At 46.6% G+C, this 10,265-nt stretch overlaps 1 pseudogene; it reads left to right on the top strand.

Moving 5' to 3' along the window:
• Window positions 1-203: 203 nt before the first annotated feature.
• LOC136517328 (uncharacterized) lies at window positions 204-8,078 on the top strand (annotated as a pseudogene).
• The last annotated feature ends 2,187 nt before the right edge of the window (window positions 8,079-10,265 follow it).

Here is a 10,265-nt window from a genome sequence, read left to right as displayed (position 1 = left end):
AATTGGAATATATATAGATAAATAAATTAACTAGTGGACTCTTCTATTATGTATCTTTTTTTAAGACACCACCATGGGACGAAATGTCTCCATCTGAATAATTTTCCACTGATACCAGCGAAGCCAGGAATGGAGGAAGCCGAGCACCTAATACAGGGGCGACCCATGAAGGTCAGAGTAGTTTCGGGAGAAGGAAGAGGAGGATGCAGTGGGTGGGTCTAAGGTCGCAGGCGCCGTGGATGGGGCCAAGGACAAGATCCGCAAGGTAGCCGCAGGGTAGATTCACCGCAGCGCGCCGGGCGCCGGTGGCGTCGGCAGTGGCCTCGGACGCTAATTCGAGTTCGAATTCACCGGGGAGGGATGAGGAGAGGGAGGAGGTGGTGCAGAGGGAGAAGAAGGAGAAGGCGGTTGCGTCGCTGCTGATGAGGAGCCAGAAGTACGCCATGCTAAAGCAGCAGCTTGCCGTGGCCGCCCAATTTGAGGTACCAAGGCCGAGATAGAAATTTTGCAATATCAACGTTCGCTCAAATTTGGACTCTTCGTTGACCTGCAACATGGGATTGGTTGTGCAGGATTACAAGGAAGCAGCGAGGCTGAGGGATTCGCTGAGGTCATTCAAGGAGGAGGAGCCCATGCTGCGCCTCCGCCGGTTGATGAAGAAGGCCATTCACGAGGAGAGGTTTGAGTATTGTACTCATGCCTTGTCCGTTGTTCCAAGCAATTCAGTTACTTTCAGTTGCCTTAGCATGGTTGGATGATGAATATACATTGATGGATTATTCCAACCTCCAACCATTCTTATTCATGGTAGCTAACTGAGACAGAGACTTTGTGAAGACTATGTGTGCTAGAAGTCTTTTATGATGATGACTGATTTGCTCATATGTGACTGAACTATTGGATGCTTGATTCCTTTTGACCAATTGATGGCACTAAAAGTTCAGAGAAAGTCTTAGGGACACAAGGCATGTGCTTTTACCTTATGGCTTCTGTTGGACATTCTCATTCTCATGGTGGAATTGCATTTCCACTATTCCATCCTCATGGTTGGGACTTTGAACTTTCAATTGTACTACTTGCGATGTAGTGCAACTTTGTTTTGCAGTCATATCAGAGAGCACGTAGTGTTTTGCTGTTTTTATGTTTAGGTTGCTACTGTAACAATTGTGGACTGATAAATATTTGAAAGAGGATGCTGGAACTTTTTTCGATTGTGTAAAAAAAGGTGCCCTCGCCAAGTTTATTTTTCATGCATTCATCCTTCCAGGATGCTGCTAAATACAGAGATGAATTAACGATTTTGGCTCCACACTCCCTCCTCAAATGTTCTTGCAATGCAACTACTTTGGTAAGTTTTTTCCAGCACCTCCCTTTCGGTTTGGAAAGTACTTAGGAAGTACTCCCTCCATTCCAAATTATAAGTCGCTTTGACTTTTTTGGTACATCCATTTTGCTATGCATCTAGATATAATAATATGTCTAGATACATAGCAAAATGGATGAATCAAAAAAGTCAAAGCGACTTATAATTTGGAACGGAGAGAGTACATTCGTTTTCCATGGCAAAATATTGATTGAAGCATTGTTGTTTTCCATGTGAAAGTATGTAGTGTTGAAAAGTTTCCAGCTCACTATCTGAGCAAGAATATGCTAAGAAACTGGTCTAAGAGTTTTTGTTTCCGAGAATGTGAAACTAATCTAAGAGTACGAGGAAGTAGTTGTGTTGTGACTCAGAAAGAAAAGAAGTGATTAATAGGGTCAAGGTCATCACTGAATTATGTTCCATCTTACCTGGTCAAAACTGCACACCTTGGACACGTTTTATCTCTTCACATGTTGTGCTTGTAGAAAATGAGCACTTGAATGTGGTCTGGTTGCTTTTCAATAATTGGACCATGTGATATTTTGAGACTGGAACTTGCATATTAGTGATAAAAAACTTCTAGATGTATTGGAGAAAAAGACCCATCTATAGGTATTTGCGGTGCTATGTCGCACGTGAATTTGAGATACCGAAGAAGTTTTGCTATCAAAGCAAAGCTGAAACAGCGGCCTAGGAATCCTAGGTTACCAGTTAATGCGTCACTGACTGAGAAATGGCCAAAAAAGACTTCGCTTTCTCACAGTCATGACAGCGCTAGTGTATTTAATTAACTTAGATAAACAATTAGCTTATATCTTTGGGTGCAATATAATTTTCTGATACAGTTTTAGTGAAAATTTTAGGGGATAAGAGTTCAAGTCAGGAGCGTCTATATTGAAAGCCGGAGCCAGCCATTGAAAGGCCAATTCTTTTTTTTGCTTATAGAATTAGAATCACGAATAATTAGAATTCAAGGGCGAAGGGGATATGAGTTTTGACATTGATCGTGGCAAGCGCCGAAGCCAAGCTTGGGCTGGGGTTGGGAGGAGGTAGGGCAGCGACGATAGCTGCAGCCAAGGCGGCAGCAGCCTGGGCGTCGTTGTCTGCCATGGAGGAGGAAGGAGGGACAACCCAGCAAGGAGGAGCAGCGAGCGTTGGGTAGGGGAGGAGACAGGGAAGGGGAGGAGTTAGGATCGTTAATAGGCTGATACCATGATAGAATTGATAGAAACAGGCTTAGCTCTTTCCATTCATTGATCAGCAGTTTATATAAGGGATTACATGACTCTTCATATGGATTACATGACTCTTCATATGACTGGGACTCTTCATTCTAGACTTATGACATTCTAGGCTATTCGCATTCTAATACCCTCCTGCAGTGTCAACCGAGAGAGGAGCGAACGTTGAGACTGGACTGAAAGTTGATGAAGACGGCGGATGGCAGGCCCTTAGTGAATATGTCTGCATATTGAAGGGACATCGGAACTTGAAGAACTCGCAAAGCTCCAAGGGCCACTCGCTCCCAAACAAAATGGAGATCGATCTCCACATGCTTGGTCCGTTGGTGATGAACTGGATTTGTGGACTAATACACGGCACTGATGTTGTCACAATAAACAAGAGTAGCCCGAGTTAGAGGACGACGAAGCTCGCCCAAGAGTTGACGAATCCAGCATGCCTCAGCCACGGCATTAGCAGCACCCCTGTATTCGGCTTCAGCACTAGAGCGCAACACGGTGTGTTGGCACTTGGAGGACCATGATATAAGGTTATCTCCAAGAAACACACAGTATCCAGAAGTGGAGTGACGGGTGTCTAGCAGCCAGCCCAATCAGCATCCGAGTAAACAACCAACTCATGTGACTGGCTGCGAGAAAGAGCAAGACCATACTCCATAGTGCCTTTGATATACCGCAAAATACGTTTGACGAGAGCAAAGTGAGACTCCCGGGCGTCATGCATAGACAAGCAAACTTGTTGAACGACATGAGCAATATCTAGCCGTGTGAGAGTCAAGTATTGTAAAGCACCAACAAGACTGTGATATAGTGTAGGATTGGCTACTGGTGGTCCATCTTGGACGGACAGTTTGGAATGAACCTCAAGTGGAGTTTGGCAAGGATTGCATGATGACATGTTTGCCGTGGCCAAAATTTCAGCAGCATATTTAGCTTGAGAAAGAAAGAGACCTGCGGATGACCGTTGAGCAGAAACTCCAAAGAAGTAATGACGATTACCGAGATCAGTCATGGCAAATTCCTGCTGCAAGGAGCCAATAATATGTTGAAGAAGATGTTGTGATGAAGCTGCCAATATGATGTCATCCACATACAACAGAAGGTAGGCGACATCCGCCCCATGAGTGTAGATGAACAGCGAGTTGTCACATTGAGAAGCCCGGAAACCAACTGAGGTGATGAATGCTTGGAAGCGGCTGTACCAAGCCCGCGGGGCCTATTTGAGGCCATAGAGAGCTTTGTTAAGCTTGCACACATAGTTAGGAGACGTTGGGTCAACAAACCCAGGAGGTTGTTGGCAGTAGACAGTTTCATTGAGAGTGCCATGTAAAAATGTATTTTTAACATCCAAATGAAGAATAGGCCAATCACTGGAGATGACGAGAGATAATACCGTATGAATAGTTGCAAGCTTGACTACCGGGCTGAAGGTTTCATCATAGTCAATACCGTGCTGCTGAGAAAATCAACGGACGACCCAACGAGCCTTGTACCAGGCTAAAGATCCATCAGCATTGTGCTTGTGGCGATAAAGCCATTTGCCTGAAACAATATTAACATGTGGTGGTGGCGGTACAAGGTCCCAAGTTTGATTTGCAAGAAGAGCACCATATTTTTCCTCCATGGCATGCTTCGAATTTGGATCTGAGAGCGCACCTCGATATGTTTTTGGGGGTGGGCTGATATCTATAGAAGCTGTAGATGAAACCGCAGACAAGTTGAAAAATTGTCGCAGTTGACTGACGCCGGACTTGCCCCTGGTTTGCATGGCATGCTGATTAGTAATGGGAGGAATAGGAACAATGGGTGCTTGAGAGGAGCGTAGAGCAGCCGGTATGACAGTTGAGGTGGAGCCAGATGGCGCTGCCACTGCTGTGGGCGCTGCAGCTGCTGCTGCTGTGGGCGGTGGAGCTGCTGCTGCTGTAGATCCGGAGGGCACCGTTGGTGCAGCAAGCGGTTGTTGACGTCGCGTGTACACTTGTGTAACCGGTGGCCGATAGGGAGCACCGGTCACAGAGGGCGGCACCTGAGTGCTGCCAGGGTGCCCAAGCCATAGTCGTGCGCCTGGTCTAGGGTGGCGTCCCATACAAGCTACAGGAGCATGCACCTCGCCTTGGTGTGGATTAGCTCCAGTGGACGCCCCTCCCAGCCCCGGCTGTTGCTGAGGTTGAGTGCCAGGGGTGGGCGCCGCTGTCGGTGCCGAAGGATGAGAAGCCATGCCACCAGGAGATGTAGCAGCATTGGCATCCAACATGGTCGCTGAAGGGCCAGTGGAACCCGATGCCACCATGGGAAAAATACTTGGCGCATCCTAGTCAATATCTGTGTCATCCAAAAAGTCATAGACACTCAAAGGTGCCGGTGAGTGACGAGCAAAAGGGAAGTGGTCTTCGTCAAAGAGCACGTGAAGAGAGATGATGACACGATTTGTAGAGAGGTCAAGGCAACGATAGCCTTTGTGGTTCTCCGGGAACCCAAGAAGGACACATTCGGCAGATCACGGGGCAAGTTTATGAGGCATTGTGGCTGATAAGTTAGGATAACAACGGCATCCGAACACGCAGAGGTGATCATAAGTTGGAGGTGTGCCAAATAGAATTTGATGAGGAGTTCGATTTTGAAGAGTTTTAGTGGGGTGTAGATTGAAAAGATGGGTGGCGGTGCGAAGGGATTCGACCCAATAGGCAGGAGGCATAGATGCTTGAAAAAGCAAGGTGCGCATGATGTTGTTGGTGGACCGAATGACGCATTCGGCCTTGCCATTTTGCTGGGATGTATGGGGGCAAGAAAGGCGAAGATGAATGCCTTGTTCAAGGAAGAAGGAGCAAGCTGCATTGTTGTCGAATTCGTGACCATTGTTGCTTTGAACAAATTGTATACGGCAATTGAAATGAGTGAGCACATAGCTATGAAAATTGCGTAGAGTTGTGAAAGTTTCAGATTTCAATTTGAGAGGAAAGGTCCATAAATAATGAGTGAAATCATCCAAGCACACAAGATAGTATTTAAAACCGGATATGCTCATGATAGGAGACGTCCACAAGTCACAGTGAATCAACTCAAAAGATTTTGAAGCCCTTGACAATGAGATGGAGAAGGGCAAATGACTATGACGACCCAGCTGACATGCATGGTACAAAGAGGTGTCATTATTACTAGGAGTAACAGAAACAAACTTATTGGAGCGCAAGCGTGAGAGGACTTGGACGCCGGGATGCCCCAACCGCCGGTGCCAGGTAGTCTCCATGGCTGCAAGCAAGACGCTAGGATGGGTTGTGGACGTCGGAACGAGCGGGTAAAGGTCTCCGGAACCATCACATCGGTGGAGCACCATCTTGGTTTGGAGATCCTTCACAGATAAACCAAATGGGTCAAATTCAATTGAACAAGAATGATCTTTAGTAAATTTACGCACAGAAACAAGATTTGCGATGAGGTGGGGAGAAACAAGGACATTGGAGATATGTAGAGGGCGGTTGCAGCTAAGAAACGAAGTGTGACTGGAACAGGTGATAGGTAAACGAGTACCATTACCGACAATGATGCTGGAATTGGAAGGAAGTAAGGGGTTGATGGAAGAGAGAATAGCAGATGATGATGAAAGGTGTGAGGACGCGCCGGAGTCCATGAACCAAGTAGCGTCGGGCTGCTGCAGTGTCATGGTGTTGAAGGTGTTAGCCAAGGCGGCCTGGTTCTAGGACACCGTCGGATCAGCAGGGGCAGCACCCGAAGGAATGCCGTAGGCGCTGTAAGGGTAGGCGCCGTAGGGGTAGCCGGGCTGGGGAGGAGCAGCAATATGCACCTGGGTTGGCGGTGGACGCAATTGTTGCTGGAACGTCCCAGAGCCCACCCTAGCGCCCAAAATTCCTTGGTCAGGCATAGGCCACATTTGGAATTGGCCACTCCACGGGTTGGACCATGGACGGGGAGCATGCCAGTTGTTGTAGCCCCTTCCTTTGCCCTTGCCACACCTCCAAGGACGCGACGGAGGACGCGGCGCCAGTGGCGCTGGGGTTGCAGCGAACGTCGCAGGCACTGGCACAGTGGCACGAGGAGGCGCAGGGGCGCTCCTGGGAGCAGTGAAGGCAGCAACCGAAGAGGACGCCGGGAGCTCGGACTCTTCCAGGGAAAGAAGCGACTGGGCCTCGAGGAACGAGGGCAGCGGAGTCTTTGTGTTCAGTATGGAAGCCATGCCACGAAGGGGCTCGTTGACGCCGCGGAGGAGGGCGAGCAGCAGTGTAGAATTGCTGATAGGCTGTTCCAAATCTACGAGCCCATCAGCAGGGTCCTTGAGCCGCTGAGCATACTCAAGAACTGGCAAGTCGCCCTGTGACATAGAGAGGAACTTGGCCTCAAGTGTCATGGCACGAGATGCCTTGTTGTCAAGGAAGAGGTTGGCCGCCTTGGTCCAGATGATGTGGGCAGAGGCACCGCTCTCCATGATGAGGCGCATCACACGGGGTGACGATGACGAATAGATGAGAGAGCGGATTGAGCAATCAATCGCCAACCATGAGGCATCGAGATCTTCGGGTGCTGGTGTGCCATTGATATGGGATAGCACACCAAATTTACCAGAAGGGTGAGGAATAGTTCACGCCAGGTGGAGTAATTTGGTGGATCGAGTTCAAGGGCGAAGGGGATATGAGTTTTGACATTGATCGTGGCAAGCGCCGAAGCCAAGCTTGGGCTGGGGTTGGGAGGAGGTAGGGCAGCGACGATAGCTGCAGCCAAGGCGGCAGCAGCCTGGGCGTCGTCGTCTGCCATGGAGGAGGAAGGAGGGACGACCCAGCAAGGAGGAGCAGCAAGCGTTGGGTAGGGGAGGAGACAGGGAAGGGGAGGAGTTAGGATCGTTAATAGGCTGATACCATGGTAGAATTGATAGAAACTGGCTTAGCACTTTCCATTCATTGATCAGCAGTTTATATAAGGGATTACATGACTCTTCATATGGATTACATTACTCTTCATACGACGGGACTCTTTGTTCTAGACTTATGACATTCTAGGCTATTCGCATTCTAATAGTAACAGATGGAAATGGAAGGACGGAAAATATCTGGTTAGTGTTTATTGTAATGATACTCTAATTTGATTATCATAAAGGATGTGCTCATATGATTGACATCATTGTTGTGTTGGGGGAGTTGGAGTGGTGGGAGAACAACCCGTCGTTTTCCCGAAGACTGGTTTTGAGTACTCTTCTGCGAGGCCATTGAGCACTCTAAATGGGAGAATGGTAGCTCTACAGAAGTTTCTGCAAAAAAGTTTCAACAACAGTTTGCTGTTATGTTTAGCATTATCTTTTTCTGCACCTAGAAAATAGGAATAAGTAATTTGAACCCATTTTGGATTGTAGGAATGTGACTTTTGAGATGAAGCACATCGACAAGGCTGGATCATCAACATTCAATGTCGCAATCGCGCCATTCTCTCTGTCAATTCTTGGGGACGACAATGATGTTCTACTCTAAACCACACTAAGACTTAAACTAGACACGCAAACACAAATAGTTACTGTTAGCGATGTAGTTGAATGTGCAAGATTCAGCTGAAACTAGTAGGGTTGACCGATGGCTGGAGCCAAGTGCCCTGGTGCAAGGTCAGGCACAGTTTGCTGGAATGTTGAATCTGGACCATGCGAGTGTCAATTATGAGGCACAATAGGACATCCTATCAATTGTACAGCGTGGAACTATAGAGCTTGCTATCAATATCATGTACTTGCTTCGTTCCAAATTATAAGGCGTTTTGGTTTTTCTATATACATTACTTTTTGCTATGCACTTAGATATACACTATATCCAGATATATAGTAAAACACAATGTATTTAGAAAAACCAAACGTCTTATAATTTGGAATGGTGGGTGTAATATACAGTACTTTTTATTTTTTCCATCACCTTAGTGATCATGTCCTTTTATTACACTGTATATCAGCTCAGCAATGTATGGTGTTGATATGGTCGTTGATGCTTCAACTGGACACTGTCACGGCGCATTGCTTTTTTTAGAGGATGGTGCAATTGACTAGGGGCTCCTGATAGGTTTCAACTCTTGCCTACCCCAACTTGCGTTCAGACGAAGTCCATAGGCTCACTTCCTTCAGAAACCCGATGTGGCCATGGATCGTGCTTCAGCTTAAGCGCGTGACACCGGCCTGGCCCAGCCACAGTGTCGGACAAGATAGGGCAAAGGAACACTACGCTGGATTTGCACATCACTACCGGCATCATCACTGCCGGATTTGTGAGAACCGGCAGTGATGTACCTTCACTGCCGGTTATGAGCTTGAAAATGAAAAAATGATTGGGGTTGGGCTAAAACCGGCAGTGAAGGACCACATCATTGCCGGTTTGTGGCTTGAACCGGCAGTGTTTTGGCGGGCACTCTCATCACTGCCGGTTTAAGCCAAGAACCGACGGTGATAAGCCTACAATACAAAAAGGCTGCAGCCGTCCTCTCCTTCCTCCTCTCTTCCATCCCGAGAACAGAGGCGCGCGTTTGGACCCTTCCCTCCATTGCTGCGGCTGCTCTTCACCATGAAGCTAGTGCTTGGATTTTAAAGAATGGTTTGATCTTTTTGCTTTAAGGTTAGTAATAAACATCCACTCCTTTGATTTTGTTGCTTAATTAGCTTCGTTTTGATGGCTACATTGCTTGATTCTCATTCTAGTTCTTTCTCCATTCTAGAGAGCACTTCTCCAATTAGACATTTGTGCAAGGCTCAAATTGTGGTGAATCCATGATCCAAAAGGTTGGTGTCTATGAACACATTTAAATTCCTAGCTAATTATTCCATGGTGGTCAAGATCATTATTTTTAGTATGTGATGCTATAATTAGTTCTTAGAAGTAGAGTAGAATAGTTGTTCGTCAATATTGTGCAATAATTGTTTTTTACTATGATTTTTAATTTACAGAGCCGGGGCTACCAATTTCAATTTTTCAATAATTAGTGTACAATAATGTTTTCCAAAAATGGTACTTTCGAGCTACAATTGTTGTTCATGAAGCTCGATTTCTTATTAATTCGTTGTATTTACTGTCTCAGTTTTTTTTTTGTGCAGAGATGGATCGAGAGTGGATGCATGTATCCCGAACAGACAAGTGGTACGTGCATGGCGTCAGCCAGTTTATCACCGATGCCAAAGCCCATGCTGGGAATGGGAACCCTGTCTTCTACCCATGCAAAGATGTCAAGAATCATAGGAACTTTCATCAAATTGAGTCTATACGATCGCACTTGATTACTAGGGGGTTCATGCCAAACTATACGATATGGACTATGCATGGCGAGGTTGGTGTGAATGTTCTGCAGGAAAACGATGATGATGTGGACAAGCCTGACGTAGCCATCCATGATGCTGACGAGGAACCTGGTGTCAACACGAACCTATGGCCATAGTTAATAATGTGTTTACGAACACGCTAGCTGATGACACCGAGGATAACGATGGCATTTATCAGCTGCTACGTAATGTAGAGACCGGATGTCTTAGTGAAAGATAGTTGAGAAAGCTAGAGAAAATGAGACAAGATGGCAAAACACCATTGTATAGGAATTGTCCAATGAGCAAACTGGAAGCGGACATCATGCTGTTAGAGTTCAAATCGACAAACGGATTGAGCGATAAAGGCTTCGATCAGTTGTTAGGTATA

Source organism: Miscanthus floridulus, chromosome 17, assembly GCF_019320115.1.
Source record: "Miscanthus floridulus cultivar M001 chromosome 17, ASM1932011v1, whole genome shotgun sequence".
NCBI classification, from domain to species: Eukaryota; Viridiplantae; Streptophyta; class Magnoliopsida; order Poales; family Poaceae; genus Miscanthus; species Miscanthus floridulus.
Note: the sequence above shows the minus strand (reverse complement) of the source record. Positions and strands in the feature narration are given on the sequence as shown.